At 41.8% G+C, this 17362-nt stretch overlaps 2 protein-coding genes across 3 annotated transcripts in view; both read right to left on the bottom strand.

Annotated features, from left to right (window-relative positions):
* FRMD6 (FERM domain containing 6) overlaps window positions 1-17362 on the bottom strand; it is a 392313-nt gene that overhangs the window by 368838 nt on the left and 6113 nt on the right. The gene's annotated exons all lie outside the window — the stretch shown is intronic.
* Window positions 4504-17362, bottom strand: part of TMX1 (thioredoxin related transmembrane protein 1) — a 33823-nt gene continuing 20964 nt past the window's right edge. The window contains exon 9 of the transcript XR_012507528.1: window positions 4504-5506. The gene's annotated coding sequence lies outside the window, so the exon portion shown is untranslated. The remainder of the gene's footprint in view (window positions 5507-17362) is intronic.

Below are 17362 nucleotides of genomic sequence, written 5' to 3' on the forward strand. Positions count from 1 at the left end.
ACCTCCGCAGGACTCTGCGTGGTGAAAAGCAAAAGCATGGACCTTGCAGTCAGACACCTGGGTTAGAATCTAAACCAGCTGCATGACCTTAAAGTAATTTGCCCTGAGTCTCTGATTCTCAGATTCCTCATTTGTGAGATGAAAGTAACAACACTGGACTCACAGGGTCGTTGTGAGAACTAAGTTAGAAAAGTTGTTTCCTCTGCCCTGCTCTCTTTATAACTACTTCCACTGTCCTTCAAACTGAGGCCTCAGCTCTTATACTTCTTCTGTATCTAGAAATGCTGGAAAAACAGGAGGAATGGACACTCACAGTTCTGTGAGTTCAAAGACATTCTAGGCGGCTTAAGGAATTTGCATGGTCTTTGCCTTAAGCTGGTCTGTCTACTGAGAAAAGCAGAAAGATGCCTAAGGACTCATGGAAGCCTGCAAATCAGAGTGTGGTCCAGCAGCATCAGCATCACCATCACCGGAAAGAGAGCCCATGAGAAATGCAGACTCTCAGGCACCATACCCTGCCCCCTCACCCCTACTGGAACCTGAAGTTTAACAAGATCTCCAGGTGATCTTATGCACATCAAAGTTTGAGAATTCCTGCTATTGAACTAAAAGGAGCCTCAGAGACCACCTCGATCTGGGTTAAACCACCTCATTTTATAGCTGAGGAAACTGATGTCCAAAACAACACAGAACATCCAAGGACACCAGGGCCGATGCTGCCCCTTGACTATGCCTATAGGCATTTCCAACCCCCTCATCCCTGCTACTTTGCGCTTTACAAGGTGAAACAGCTCAATATTTCCCTAGTCTGCCTTGCAGCTCTGAGTGGCTGCCTGACAGTTCTGACCGGTGGCATCCACTGCAAGAATTTCTTGGAAATCTGCTTTCTCGGGAATTTAAGTCAGATGTGGATGTATCATCCTTCCCTGTTTATTCTGCCTGAGTAGCCATGGAGTCTGGAGCGGGGGTGGACATCTGTGACAATAAAACCACAAGAATGAGGATAAAAGGGCCACGTGCTAAGGATTGTGGAAGGGAAAGACACAGGGTACCTGGAAGACATCATTCAGCTGGCAGCTGAATCAAGTCAGTAGCTTCCTACTTTTAGCCTTCTTGTTATATTAAAAAAAAAAAAAAAAAAAAAAAAAAGTCAACCTCTTTTTGTGTAAGATGCCACGGGTAGAGTTTCCTGTCACTTGCTGTCAAATCCATCCCATGTAGTGTCCCACAGCTTGCAAATGGCTGAGCCAACATTAGGACTCAGAGCTCCAGACTCTTAGCCCAGAGAGGTTTTTTTCCTATGCCTCCTTTATCATGAAGGCGGAGAAACTTGATTTCCTGACCACATTTTAATAAACACATATGGAGTAAAGAAGGAAAAGTGCTAATGTGACGATGCACCTGTTCACGGAAAGCGAGGTGTTATATCAACTCTCGTAAAGTCGACAATATCTTCTGGGCGGATCATCAGATTCAGTCTAAAAATACTGTATATGTGTGTTTCCCCAACTTCTAAAGAGAGAGACAACGAAGAGAGGGGAGAGCAGATAGATCCTCATTTCATCAAAAAATCTCCACTGATAATTTGTGTACCATGCAGTCCTTAATATATTTTTTAAACAAATGCTACGTACAATTCCTGTTCCATGACACCACCACCAAATGTCATATTGATTTGTCAACGCCCACAGATTCCATTAACATGGATTTACTGAGTTATAAAAAATGCATGCTTGTCTAACCACAAGTTGCTGTTCCCAAATTTACTTTTTAAAAATCAATGAAATAAATGAGCTAGAATTCATTAAGTCAGAGGAATCACAAGAGTAAATGAAAGTGACGGCACACCCAGAAACAAGGAAAACTTCCAGACGCTGGACAGCCTACTGGAGGAAATGCCACTGCTGGTTGAGCCCAGAGAAGATTCTGAATAGGCGTGACCAGCAGGGCCAGGGGTGAGGGAACCGGCAGACTGGCCTCCCTCCTCTACACAGAAAGGCTTTCGGAGTGAAGGAGGGTCCCATCCGGGCTCCTGCCCAGTCTGTTATGTTCAGGTGAGTAAAATGAGTTACCAGATACCAAGCACCCAATCATTTTGTGTTTGTAAAGCTACTTTTTCCAAAGCATCTCTTCCTCCTTGCTGCAGCCTGGTCGGGTTGGTTCTGCCCCCCATTTTACAGATGAGATGTTAGGAAACTTACTCAAGATCAGATACCAACAAGCAGAAAGAGAAAACTCCATAAGCCCCTGTAGACTCTTACCCTGTTCCTCTCTAACCTCACTGTCTCCCTCACGTGTCCTTAGCCTCAGCCATCTTTGCCAGGCCCCAGCACTACACCCCAGCCACCCACCCCGAATCCACTTCTTAACTCTTATTTCTGGTCTCAGGTTAAAAGTTGCCTGTTTAAGAAATCTCTCCCTCATGCCCTACCCTAGATGAAGTTACCTTTTTAAGAACTCCCACAATGCTGTACACTTCTTAGCACTTGCAACTGTCATGAACTAATCCACCGATTGACTGATTGAATAAATTAGACAATGTCTTATTTCCTCTCTGATGTTGGCACCAATGGGTGGCTGGGGGTTATGCTGGGGGCGGAATCACTTGACGATCTCCATCAGCTTTTCCTCACCATCGACCCCAAATAAACAGATCATGGGAGAGGAGACCAGTCATTTCACAGTGCAAAGTCACCTTCAAGACAAATCTCTATGCCACTCTTTCTCTCTTAAAACCAGACTGGAGGCCCTGTCCCTTTCCCAGTAGAAACTTTAGAACCGTTTTTTCAGTGTCTGACTCTGCTAGAGTAAATGCTCCGTGAAGGCATGGACTGTCTTGTTCATCCTTGAATCCCAGCACCTAACAGTGCTCCCTTAGCCCGTGGTAAGCAATGAAGTGTTTGTTGAATGAATAAATGAATGAATGAAAGGCTTTGTACTCCTAGATTGGTGGTTTTCCACTCTACCCCTCTGCCTCCTCCCAGGTAGAAGGCTACAGAAACTGCCACTTGGGACATTCTCTTTTTCCGTCTTCAATGCACAGGCTTGGTGGGAAAAGCACAGCTCCTGATAGACAATGGCATATAACCAAGACATTTCATGCCATGCTCAGTGTCCTTTCAGAGGACGCGTTCTCTTGGTAGGGAAAGATGCCGAGGGGCTGGAGGTGGCAGGGCTGAGCAGGAATTCCCAGCCACTAAGACTGAGGGAGTCGTGGCACCAGGACCCACATCATCCTGGCCTTCACATCATGTCTGGGAGGAAGCAGAAACGGACCCCAGGCTCCCCTTCTCAAGCCATTCTCTGAAGACAAGGTGAGCTCCCAGACCCAACAGAATCAACTCAAAGAGGACAGAACGTTTGAGGGCCCAGATGGCCTTCTCTTCATCCCAGCTCTCAACACCTGAAAGAATAGCTCTTTAGGGCCCCTCCCCCAACATCACTTGGAGATACCGATTTAAAAACCAAACAAACCCAACAATTCCAGGAGGCCACCCTAGACCTACTAAATCAGAACCTCTGGGGGTGATCCAAGAAATCAGTGTTTTTAACAAGCTCTCCAACGAATTCTGATGTTTGCTTAAGTGTGGGGCAGTCTTAGCTTTCAAGTCCCCTCTTAATCTAGGACTTTCAGGGGCTGAGCATCCATTTAAGCCAGGCCAGGCCTGGGAGACAGAGGAATTCCATGGAACTCAATGAGAATCCACCCAAACTAGCCTTTTCCATTTTCAGATTAAAGCAGAAAAGTAACAAGTGTCCGGGATCACTGTCCCTTCAGCGGCCCCACAAGCTTATCCTTATCACAGTCAGAGTATCTCTGACCTGCCAGAAGGAGAGGAAAACTAAAGGATGAGGACCTGGCTTTTTTCACTTAAAAACACAGTTCAAAGTGCCAGATTAAACCTGGATGGCACAGGAATGCAGCGGTTTGTCTTTGTTTATTTTGAAGAAGAGCAGGGACATTAGGGCAGCCAAATCCCAAAACCAAGACAGAATCACAAAGCCCATCCCCCAGGTGTCTTGTTTTTCAGGAGTCACCCTCTGGGTGGCTTCTGGGCCTCACCCAGCCTCCTGCTGAGACAAAACTCCTGCCCAAGTGCCCAGGGTCAGGAGGGGCCTAGGGCCAGGTATCATGACTGATGTATATGCGGACCAGGGCTTCAGGGACTCTTCTGCTCTTAAAAAATGGATGCTTTTGAGAAACTGACAACCAGAATCTCTTTCCCCAACACCACCAAATGGCACATGATACCCAGGATTCTTCATGTAATTTCAGAGGTGCAGAGGCTCACTGAAGCCCATCCCTGGACCTCTGCCCTTGAACCCCAGATTACGGACCATCATAAACACAATGGAGGAAACGTCCAGGGTTTCTTATCCACACGTGAGGAAAGTCAAGGCAGGGATGGTTGGGATGGAAAAGAAAATCAATTGTCTGTTTTCTTTTTATTCGTGTTCTGTTTGTAAATAGAAATTTGGCAGAAATGGAGATACATGCAATACTTAATTTTCTGGTGCTTTTATTAATCTGAAGTGATTTTGTTATTTTAGGGATATAGTAATTGATTATATAGAATGTAATCTGCTTATAAGTAATCATGCTTGGTCAATATAAAAGTATAACCATCAAGACAATTAAATATTTACCAGTCAAATTGACTTCAAAACATCTTATATTTGTGGTGGGGTGTGAAACTGCAACACTTGTTTTTAAGAATTTAGGTTTAATTTTTACACTTTTATAAGAAGTATCCCCAAACGGTAAACATTTTCTTTAAATAAAAAACTACTTTTTTTTCCTTCAATCCTTTGTCCATCTCAAGTTTGTATGTCTAAGAGGAGGGCGGGTTCCTGAGACTTGTTCTGTCTCGTGATTGTTAGTCTGGGCGACCCGCATACAGATGCTCCTGCCGTCACAGGGCCCAGCCAATTATCTGCCAACTCTGTGCCGAACCTCCTAAGAGTAAGTCCACCAGCAAAGGAGGCATTGGGTCAGTCTTCCTTTTCTGTAAAAGGATGGTGGTTACCTGAATGTCATAAGCCTGCATTTGCACCATCTTCCATTGATTCTAAAACACACCTTTCCTTATGTACCACAGGAAGGAAAACACACTGTCCATTCTGCACTGACACAATGTCTTAACCATAGTCCTCCAGTCATGAAGCCTCTTCTTGCTTTGACATTTCTTTCATCCAAGATGGATTGGCAGTTTCTCCTGTCTCTCTGGGGGCTTGTGATGGCCACTCTTTCGTGGATCTCAGTAACAGTTTCTTCTGCTTCAAGAGATGGCTCTTCCTCTCTGAGCTTCCAGAAAGCAATCAGTTATTGCTTTGCAAAAACTATGAACTTGTGTTCATTCCTCCAAACAGGCAGATCTCCTTCATCGATATCATATTAAAGTCTGGTTGCTCTTTCTGTACCTTTTTGCACACATGATAATTCTTCATTTCAATGCCAAGTCAGAGTGTAATCTTTCTGAGGACCTTTTGAATGACAACTCAACACCTGCAGTTAACAACAGTGCACTTAATTTGATTAAACAGATGGCAATATGAGCAGCTCTGTCCACATTTGAGCACTATTTACAACTGCATCTCCACTGAGCCTACTAGCTGACACCACCAACTGATCCCTGGAGATGCTGAAAGCTGGAAAATGTACATTCCAGAATCAATGAAATATAATGTCCACGCCCTACTCCTGTCACCCCATCTTAATGCCTCTAGTAGACCAAAAGTCATAACTAAAAAGGAAAATAATTCCAAGTAAGAAGATAATGGTTAGCGTAAATTAATAGTCTTTTCATTGTTCTGACTCATCACACTGTTCTGACTTATTCCTACGGTTCTGTGTTAAAGTGAGGGACTCAAAGCCATCTTTCCTCCCTACTCACCTACACTACAACATGTTCCTTACAATGATATTAATGACATTATCTCACATCTTTTTCCTTCCTCAGTGTCTTATTTTTCCTCCTCTAATAACTTGGAAATGAAAGTAAGTACCCAACTCCTATGTCATCTCTCAATGCTAGTACCATGACTTTGAGTTTATTATAAAATTCCTTCCTCTCATTTTTATCACGATTCCCCATAAAAACTTCACTGAGTAGGAGATATGGAAAAAGACTGATTTTCCAGATGATGAAAGTGGGAGGGAAAAAAAAAAAGCGTGGAGTGATGGTTGGGGAAACCAGGACGAGCCCTCAGCCTTCTGCATCAGCGTTTATCTTCCCCGATGTGAAGACTCCTGTGGGAAGAGCCACTCCACAAATAGAAGAAACTGTGACTGAGATCCCAGAAAGGGTCTCCCATCACAAGCCCACTTTCAGGATGGAAATGATGGACTGTGGATTCCTTAGAAGTTGAAGACTACTTATATATGTTCAATTTAGTAATTACTCATTAAAAAACTACACACAAATCACACTGGGCAGGATATTGATGGAGACTCAAGGATGAAAGCCATGGTCCTGCCCTCCAGTGACTCATAACTGTTTTCAACTTGGGGTTGGGGAAAGAGGCAGGGAGGGGACACTGACCTTTTTGTGAATCAGATGACATTTACAGGCCCCAGAAAATTGTCCCCAATCCCCATGCACACACACGATTTTGCAAATCATTTCTTGGGGTTTATAGAGCTCATAGACATTGGAGGAGTTCATGTGTGTGTCCCATAATATGGAGCCACAGAACTCACAGATGAGCTTTTTCTCACGATCACCCTGTCCAAGTACAAAGAGACGCTGCCAGTCAGTTTCAGAAGGAAGCGAGAGCCTGCCCTTGTTGTCCAGGTTTTCCTGATTAACAGCAGCTACAGAAATGCCTATTAATCTCCTCCCTCAGACTTGGTGTTTTGAGGCCCTCTTTCCTGGTTGACCATATTCTCTAGAATGCACAGCCAGCCGGGGCACACTTTTCAGGGAAGCCAAGGCTCTCCTCGCTAGACTTGCCCACCACACCTCCTACCCCAGCCCCCTGGCCCTCTGCAGCTCCTGGGAGGCCTGCTGAAGCCTCATTTCACCACAGGACCCACGCAGAAAAGAGGGCTCCTCTGAAAGAGGTTGGGGGACTCCACCCTGAAGCGGAATCTCAGGCCAAGGCTAGGGCTGCAAGGAGTTTCTGGCGTTTGTGAGTTGGCTGGCGTTTTGGGATTTTCCAGTCATTTACTACTCTGGAAAAGCAACCAGATTGTTCATTTTAAGTCAGGATGTTGAAGTGTCACTGAATCGCTGGGGACTGACATCTGGGATCGGAGCCTTGTCTTGATTGGAGCCAGAGCCTCCGTATCACTTGAGGACACAGACGCTCTGGCTGCTTCCCCATGTTAACTTGTGAATATAAATATAAGACTTTCATTATGTTCCCCCACACTCTCTTAGGAAAGGGGACAGAGTTCCCGTCTTGGCTTTTCATTCTGACCTTCAGGCCTACAGCCACAAAGTCTGCTGACACTCTGAAGCTGCAGTCATTTTCCGGCGTTTGTCCTTCTCTGGATGTTGGTGCTTCAAGGGACACTGCAGAGGAGGCCTCATTTGGAACATTACGTCCCATTAGTACTAGTACTAATACTAAAAATCTATAGTGCTTTCGGGTTTAAAATAGGCTTTTACCTTTACTGTTATTTTAATACCTGCTACCCCACAAGATAATGTATCAGTCAGGATCTCAGCAGGAGTCAGAGGGCACATTTAAGGAATTTAATTGGAAATTATTTAAATAATGAATTATTTACAGAGCTCTGTCAGAGTCCAATCAGGAAAAAAGAAACTATGATAATTATTTTAATAAAAAAGAACTAGTTTACAAGAGTTGGAGATCTTTACATGAAGTATCTAAAGCAGCCAACGCAGAGAGCCCAGAGGGGAGCCTGCAGAAGGAACAGCGTGACAGCTGAGGTCAGGCAGGAAGCAGAAGACATCCTCAAGGGCCTCTGCACAAAAGTGCAGTTACTGAAACTAGCAAGAGAGAATGAATACCCCAGGGCTCCCGAAGGTGGGGGCAGACAGGAGACTCCTGGCCTGTGGAGGCAAAGGGAGGAAGAGTTGTCCAAAGAGGGAGAGGGCCCCCAGCAGCTGTGGCCCTTGGTAAAGAAATAGTTTAGTCCCCCAGGGACTGAAGTAGGAAGGAGCAGGGGAATAAACACCCAGAAAAAATACCTCCTGCCTTCCCCTCTCTGATCTCCTGCCAGTGCTCCCCACTGGCCAATTCCAATGGGCCACTTCCTCAGGACAGTGTGTGGAGGGAGAGAAGTAGGCAAGATTTTGTGGATTTAGGGGAGAAAGTCCTCCAAACCATGTAAAGTCCTCTGGTCCCCAGCAATGTCCCTTGTCCCCCTGTCAATGGCCTACAATGGTGTCATTAGGGGATATAACTGAGCTGCAGCTGCTGTCCATGGTCTGACCTCCCTCCAGCTCAGTGATTCCCTGTCTGACAGTGTCACCTCAGCTCCCACTGGCATTACAGGCCCCTCTGAGTGACTCAAAGACCCCATTTCAACAGGCCCACGTCAGCCCTGCTGACTCTCAACTCTGCGTTCATGCCTTGGGAGATCAGAGGAAGAGATGGGGATATCAGTTAGACCCTCACTCTCGCTGTCCACATCTCTAGATTTCTTTTCACGTGGTCACCCTCCAGGTTGATCAAGAAGACCCCTCACAGAGCTTCCAAGTGACTCTTCCCAGAGTCCCAGACTGCAAGCCAGGAAGGACCCCTCTGTCGTCTGTATCCTACTGCAATTTAACAGACCTCCTCTTTCTGGGCTGCAGCCCTGAGGGAAGATCAGAATCCCTAATGGACCAACCACCTCCTCTGTCCGTCTCCTTTCTGCCTTCCTCCTCTGAAATACTTTGTGGGACAGAAGTGCGCATTTCATTATCACAGCCTTATCTTCTTCTGAACTCCAGCCTTACCACTAAGCATTAATGATGAAGAGTATAAACATCCTATATGTTATGCAAGGAATTTATAATCTAATCTTGCAGTCTTGACCCTTGCTATGTAAATGAGAACTAGAAACATTCATAAAATCCTTTCTCTCCCTACGAAGACTAGCTTTCAAGCCTACTGTCTTTCTGTAGAACCCTATTTTTTAATATCAGAAGCCAAATCTTCACTTTCTTTCTTTCAGTTTGCATTCTTCTATCCTCTCTCTGGGCAGATATATTTGGGAAAAAGAGAAAAGCACATTAAATTTTTCCAAAACACTGCCATCATTACACTTCACATCATAAGGAAGTTATCTTAATGGTCCAGGTGAGAGATGAGTATAGCTTGCTACCTGGCAGAAGAGGAGTACAGAGTAGGAAAGGGAGAGAAAAGCAAGTGGGTGTGGGAAATATGTCAGAAGTAGAACTAACAGAATTGGCTGATGGATTAGAGAGTAGGGGGTAAAGAAAATGGGAAACCAGTATGATTCCTAAGTGACTGAGAGACTGATGGTGGTCCATTTTTCTTGAAAGGAGAATACTGGGGAAGAAACAGGTTTGGGGTGGGATAAGTCAAGGATTCCATTTTGCACCTACTAAATTTGAAATTCCATTTAGACGTCCAAGTAATAATGTCAAATAGGCCACTCAGAAGGGAAGTCAGAGATGATGATAAAAATCTGGGAGCCAGCAGCATACAAATGGTGCCTACAGCCCAGTACTCTGATGAAGAAAGGCCCGGTCCATGCACAACTGAACCAGGGCTGGAAGCTTCTGCAGGCCACGCCACGTCAGGACAAGGAGGAAAACTCCTGACCCATTCCAAACCCACCTCGAGGCAAGCTCTCAGATGCAGTGTAACATTTAAGGCCCAGACAGCAGGCACCACAAACCCATTTGATTTTAGTGATAACCACAGAGGAGAGAACATGTCTATGTTGGAACTAGGTCATCCATTTTGCACAGACTTCTATCCCAGGGAAAGTAACAAATACTTCTTCGGGATCTGTCATCATGGAGAAAACACCCTGTGCAAGCAGGAGACAGAAACAGAGCACTCCCTCCTGACTTTTTCCTCAAAAAGGAGCTGGTGATGGACCAACTCTTCAGCCAGAAGCCACCCAGAGGCTGGGTTCTCTAACTACTCAAAAGGACCTGTCGTCTGGTTTTTCACCACACACTCAGACATTTCTGTTGTTGGACAGAAACGGGGGGAAGAATGCATAGGCCTCTCTAACTAAATGGGGCAGGGAGAAGAGTAGAGCAATGGGGCTGAAAGGTCTACTACTATTTCCAAAGAAATAGCCTCACCTGCTGAAACACACTCCCATCTGGGTTCCTTAAGAATCACTCTTCTGAAAGGGACCTCCTTCACCATAAGGGACTGGAAGGCTGACAAGTATTAGACAGATATGCTTAATAAGGGTTCAGGGATACCTATGTGAATGTCACATAAAGAAATCAGGAAAACAGAAAATGATAAAGAGGACATGGTTTTTCCATATGTAGGGTGGAAGAGAAAGAAGAGAATAGAGGGAGAGAGGGGCAGGAGGGGAGGAGAGAGAAGAGTTCCTTTTCAGGAATTATGACTACTTAACTATAACCCTCTTGCTCCCTCTGGAGGTCAGGATCATGAATAACAAGTCCGTAAGAGGAGGGGAAAAAAGCATCACAATAGAAGCCGCAGCTTCATCTTTCTTTATTCTTCACTTTCAAATAAAAGGACAAAAACAAAGGCAATAAATTAAAATTCCTCTGGCTTTCTGGCACTTTCCACAAATTCTTGAGAAAGAATTTGAGGCACTTTGTAAGTAAAGCCAGACCAACAGGGCCAACCAAATACCTAAGATGGGCCTTACAAGATGGGGAAAAGGTACAATACTGCATCAACCTTCACTAACCTATTTCTCCAAATGGCTCATCGTTTATTTTGAAAACAGGAGGAGTCCAACAGTAGGATGGTATTCTTCCTCACATCAATGTTAAAGTCACTCTGGAAGGATGTCTGGACTTCGTTCCAGGTTTTCTGTATTTTAACAAGGATATCATTGTTGCCAGGCAACTTTGGATACCAGATGCAGGTGCACATGAAAGTTAAATGACCTCGTAATTCTAATGACTCTACTCTGGCAGTAATCGCAGTATTATAATTTGTCTACCTAGATCCAGCAGCTGAATTAAGAAAACAAGTCAAGGAGCCAAAGACAATGAACCTTAATAAAGCCTGAGCTCATGACGTTATTCTTCAAGGTTGCAAGACTGGTTCAACAGTAAGTACTAAGAGTAATTTCAGAAAGCTTCATTTCAGCCTAGTGATTTTACAATATAACAGATACTGATAACATTTGGACAGAAGGAGCAGCGTCTCATAGCTTTGGGTTCAATCTGGGTAACAGTGTTTTATAAATACATAGCCAGAAGGTACATTTCTCTAGCTTTCAAGATTATTAGTGCAATAATTAACTATTCTTTCAGAAGAACAAACACCAATTGGGAACACTATTTGTGGCCACAGGCAATAAAGAGAGAGTGTAAGACATGCCACACCATGACACAGTACAAAAGAACAAAAATGAACTTCTAAAGGTGATCCCATGCAACTTATATGATAAAAGTGACATCTCAATTCACTGAGGCAAAGATGGACTTTTAATTAATGATGTCAGGGTAGCCATTTAGAAAAAAATAATAAAGTTGGATCTGTATTTCATGCCAGACAAAAGAATAAACTCAAAATGTATCAGGTATCTAAGTGCAAAAAATAAAACTACATGAGAACTAGAAAAAACAAGTAAATTGACTATTATATATCCATTCAGACAAATCAAATGCCAATGCACAAGGCTCTGGGCTTAATCCCAGTACTTTCATTAAAATAAATAAATACATAAATAAAAACCTAATTACCCCCCCCAAAATAAAAACAAACAAATGAAATGCCAAAAGGATAAACCCTAAATTAATGAGATTGGTTACCTACAATGAGTGGAACAGGGCAAGAAAAAAAAATGGGGAAAGAGAAAGAGAGCAGAAATATTCTGAGTATGCTTTGTTTTAAACAATTCTAATACTTAAAACAATGTAACATTTTACATACCAAAAAAAATAAATGATTAAAATAAACTAGGAGGTGTGGAGAAGTCAAAATGGAATAAGCAGTAACAAATGAACTTAACTGGATTACAAATAAATGAATAATATACCCACACAAAGGCAGGCAGTAGGAAAGCAAGAGCTATCTTAAGAAACAGTATTTTGACAATCTACTACAAAAAAAAAGCAAAGACAAATAGAAATATGCACAAAAGTTACGTTCTTAGTATATTTGTGAATACTGGTTGTGAACAAACAAGTAAAATCTGCTCTGGATAACAGGAGCCAGGGTTCTCATTATCAAAGACAGACATTACAAATAAGGAAGAGGGGGTGAGGTGCTGGAATGAATCCTGTGGTTTTGGAACTGGAGGTGTCAATACGAACTCACATATTTTAGTATTTGTACAGATGGACAGCTATAAAAATAGATTAAAAATGTGTGTGTGCATGAGTTAATGCACATACACACACACATGTATTTCCTAGTTCTACTCTCTGAGAGGGACGAGAAGCAAGATTTTGCACATCTTGCTCCAACATCTTGGTTTCCAAATACCATTCTCCAGTAAATGGAACCAAAGCTCCTTAGAGAAATGGTAGGCTCCAAGCCTGGAGCAGGAAAAATAGAAGATGGACCTGGAACATCTTCTGGTGCCAGCAAGTACGGAAGTGCTCAAAAAATGATAGGGGTATGCCAACAGGACACAGAAGCCAACTGGAAGCAGCTAAGGCAGCATTCCAATTAATAAATGTAGAAGGAATGATGGAACTAGAAAATCAGTGTTATATACTATACCTATACAAACACTATACCTAACAACTATTGCATACAAGAACCATTAAAGAATGACAAGATTAGCAGGCAAAAGTATTACGAGAAACAGGATATTTTCATGGTCTCAAAGTTATCTCCCTACAAGAGATTTACTAGTTACAAAAGAAAAAACAGTCACCTTACAGTGCAGAAACCTGGCATACAACATCATAATCAAGCGATCAAAGTGAACATCACCAGTAATAAGACAGGGCGACACCATGTACCCCCGACAGGATGCACTGAAGGGCACAACATAACATCTCTGGTATTCTTATCAAAAAATGCATCATGTCACATAAGAAATTATCAGACAAACCCAAATTGAGGGATATTCTACAACATAACTGACCAGTACTCCCCTAAAGTGTCAAGGTCATGAAAGACACAGAACATTGGAGAGATTACAGGGATACGACAACTAAATGCAACACATGATCGTGGATTAGATCCGGGACCAGAAGGATTTCTTCAACATTAGTGGGAAAACTGTTGAAATGCAAATAAGTTTAGAAGTTAATTGTAGAATGTCAATGTTAATTTCCTTATTCTATTGAATAAGTGTAAACAGGAGAGAAAGCTGAATGATGGGTATACAGTAAATCTCTATTATTTTTGCAAGTCTTTTCTATAAACCTACACTTATTTCAATAAAGAAAACTTTTTAGAGGATTAAAAAGTGGTTCTGTGACATAAAAACATGTCCGTGTGAACATTTCTGAAGGGTATTACACGTGTAATACCTTTTTATAATTACTGAGCTTAAATCGTTCTGTAGATATTGATGTGTAAACTCTGTAGGAAGAATGCTGGACACCAGAAAAGACATCAGCAGAACAATACTTCGTTTAAAACATCATAAAATAAAATACAGCCTATTTGTTTATTTAGCAGATTTAGGGAAACAGGAATAATAATGTGCCATTTCTATTTTCAGAAATATAACGAAGTAGTCACTAGATGAATACTATGTGCTCAGAATTGAGCTGGGTCCTATTAAGTTCACAAAATTTTAGCGGATCCCTCTGATGCACTGCTGTAGATCCTTCTGGTCCCGCCTCTTAAGAGTTAATGCTTGCCACAGACAACCTTAACCAACAGGAGGCAAAAACCAGCGGATAAATCCTTCCCTCTTTTGTTTCCCAGGAAAACAGCTCTGAGACACATTTAAAAGAATATCCCATCAAGACTGTGCACCACTCACCCATGGGAATGGACAACTTAATAATGTACCACTGTATTAGTTTTCCCTCCTTCCCTGTTAAGTTCCCGATTCATCCTCCTTGCTCAATGGGATCACTTCCAAACAATCTGTTCACCAGTCTTCGTCCTGGGCTCTGCTTTTTGGGGGCGGGAAGGGGGTGGGGCTGGGGGAGCAGGGTCCGAGGAGGGTGTTGGGGAAGGGATAGCAGTGACCCAAACTAAGAAAAAGATATAGGCTTACCTTTAAATATAAATTGCAGACACAAATATAGAACAGATACCAGTCAGCAGGAGTATATTACTAAGTGCATAAAATAGTCATAAAGATGTCCACAAATGAGAGTCCTACCCAGTGAACTCTCTGTTCCAGATGGAGGTAGATCCTGAAGTGATCCCTGAAGGAGTAATAATTCTTTAGGAGAGTGAGAGGATAAGCAGAGGGCATTCCTCATTCACGGAAGGGCAACTCAGGAACCAAATCAAGATGGGTTTTCTTTTTTGCCACATGAAAAACAAGACAGTCAAAAGACTTCATCGGCACTGTTCAAGGACTTCTTACGTACATGAGCTCTTAAAGAAGTCCATCATTAATTAGCATTAGCCAGCAAGGATGAAAAATTAAAGAATTTTGACCTGGGAAGGGAAAAGATGTGTCTCAGATTTAGTTAGATAAAATTTAAGTCCCACTTTTTTTTAAGGGAGAGATTTGTTTTGTACAATACCAGATAGGACATATTTGATTTATTTATGCCAGGAACAAAAAAGGCAAAGGAGCCTAAAAGAAATACAATTAAGCAAAATTTCCATTCAGCCTGTTAATAAAAATAAATTCAGTCTTATTGATACTTACAACAATTTGTAACAAAACAGCTACCTAATAAGTTATGCCAACCACAATAACATTACTTTATACTTGGCACACAACACTTCTGCTGCTCTTTTCTCCCCGTGTTTCCTTTCTTTATGGTAATACATTTGTTTGTTTTCTTTAAAATATGTATTAGCTACTTCCCTTAAGAAGAAAAAACAGGAAATGTGAACCAAGACTGTGGTTAGCAAGTACCCAAGTTCCTTGCCAGTCTGAAATTTCAGCTGGAAAAACAGTCAATCATTAAACAGTGTACCGTAAACCTGGTCAAGAAATCCTACGAGGTTTTGAAGCTTTCCAAGAGAGCTACTTCTGGGATGAACGGCTCCTCCCAAGTCGTAAACACACACACACACACAGGAGTTTAGTGTAAATAAAAAGAATAAAACATAATGCTTGGTCCAGAGAATTCACTCTTATTACTTCCATATTTAACATACCTGATGAGGATGACTTTTAAGTTTCTAAATCCCATCCCCATGAGACAAGTTTTCCTCAATATGTCAAACCAAGTTGTTTTCATTTATCTTTTTCAGTTTCTCAAACTTTTAGGAAATCTAACCACATAAAGTTACACAGCGTGTGCACTGCACAGATATACCTGGCCAACGGGATGTGAGGGCCAAGGAGGAGGTTGTTTAGCCCTGAGAAAACGAACAAATACAAATATACATGCAAAACTGCACATAACTTCAGGGCCTCCCCAACCCGCTGAAGCCCAGACCACAAGTTCAGAACCCCCTGCCCTACTCATTTCTACCCAAATAAATAAGGTCTGCATTTTACAATATTGCTGAGTCAATCCTACCTAAGACACAGAATTACAAACGTGCCTTCTTCAAGGAAAAAGATTTATCTTTACCAAGTTAATTAAATATTTTGTCTCTGCTACAAAGCATAGTTTTTTATCTAAATAAGATCTTAACACAGTAACTCAAGTATTTTCTCTGCAATTTCTCTTCTGCCCCATGAAAGGTCACTCTGGCGTTCTAAATCTAGTAAAGAGCTAACATGATAGAAAGTATATCCAGAATTGAAAGTCACATTAATAACTTTGTGGTATCTACTTTATAAAGTTTCACTAAAATAAGTAGAATCTATTATTCGAAACTATCAGTTATCATAGCCTGAGTGAAATGACACAGGAACTACACTTAGATACACACATTCATTTGTCAAATCCAACTGATTTAATAAAAATATCTGACAATAACTTGAACACTGTGAGACAGCTAAGTATAGGAGCTAACAGCTACCACTGGAGCTTCTGCTGACCATTGGTAGATATGATTTCCAGCTTTTTGGTCTTTATGAAAACAGGGGAACCAGAGAAAAAGCCTAGGATGACAGGTCGCATGAGATGAGACTTACCATTAACTTCCTCAGAGATAAGATGAACACAAACATGGTAAGAAAACGTGCCTATGTTACTTTAGCTCTGGGAGAAAAGTCTTCTCTGGGAGTTTCTATCCTCAAGCTGGCCCTGCTCACAAAGACAAAAATCTGTACCAACATCAAGTGTTAAAAACACCATGGTGAGAATTCAGTTTAAAACACGCCAAAGTGACTGGCAGAAATAAATGCAAATCCTAAAGGAACAAACCTTAAAGCCAGGTCTCCAAGGGTTTACAGATAAAGTAAATATGACCTTAAGATAAAAAATCCTTAGGCACAGGAAGAAACAAAATTAGCATACATGACTGACACTCAGCAGAACACAAACTACCACATCAGACTCATGACTGGAAATAATTATGCTGACTACATTTAAATATAAAAAGCTAGTACTTAAAATTTGAACAGGCAGATTTCACAAGTAGAGTGTCCAGAAATTAAAAATATATAATTGAATTTAGAAACTCAATGAAAAGATGAAATAAAAGATTAGACATGATTGAAAAAGAATTACTATTGGAGATAGTTCTGGAGAAATTATTCAGAATGAAGGAAAGAATAAAAAGAGAAAAAAAAACTTAAGAGAGAAATTAACAGCTACTGAGAACAGAGGGAGAAAACCTCTAATAAGCAGCAGCTAACAGGAAATACAGGGACGGGGCAGCACTCAAAGACGCAGCAGCGGAAGATTTTCCAAAAATTATTAAATGTACAAATCCTCAAATTCCACAATCCTGAAGAGTCCTAAAAAGCTGAACTAAAAGAGATTTACACCTAGAAAGTACAGCACAAAAGGCAGAATGTAAACGCAGCCAGAGGAAAAAAGACAGGTTACCTTCAAAAAATTAGTCTAATAACCGGCTTCTAAAAATTCACAAGACTTACTCCAGAAAGAAGTAAAATGGGCCCAAAGTTATGGTACAAAACAATGGTGAGCAACATAAATGGAAAATATACGGGAAAATCTAAATTAACAATGACTGCACAAGGCAGCAACAACAATAGTAATACCGGAATTGTGGGATTAAATCCAGAGAACTAAAATTTAAAAATAACAGC

The sequence above is a fragment of the Camelus bactrianus genome, chromosome 6 (assembly GCF_048773025.1).
Source record: "Camelus bactrianus isolate YW-2024 breed Bactrian camel chromosome 6, ASM4877302v1, whole genome shotgun sequence".
NCBI classification, from domain to species: Eukaryota; Metazoa; Chordata; class Mammalia; order Artiodactyla; family Camelidae; genus Camelus; species Camelus bactrianus.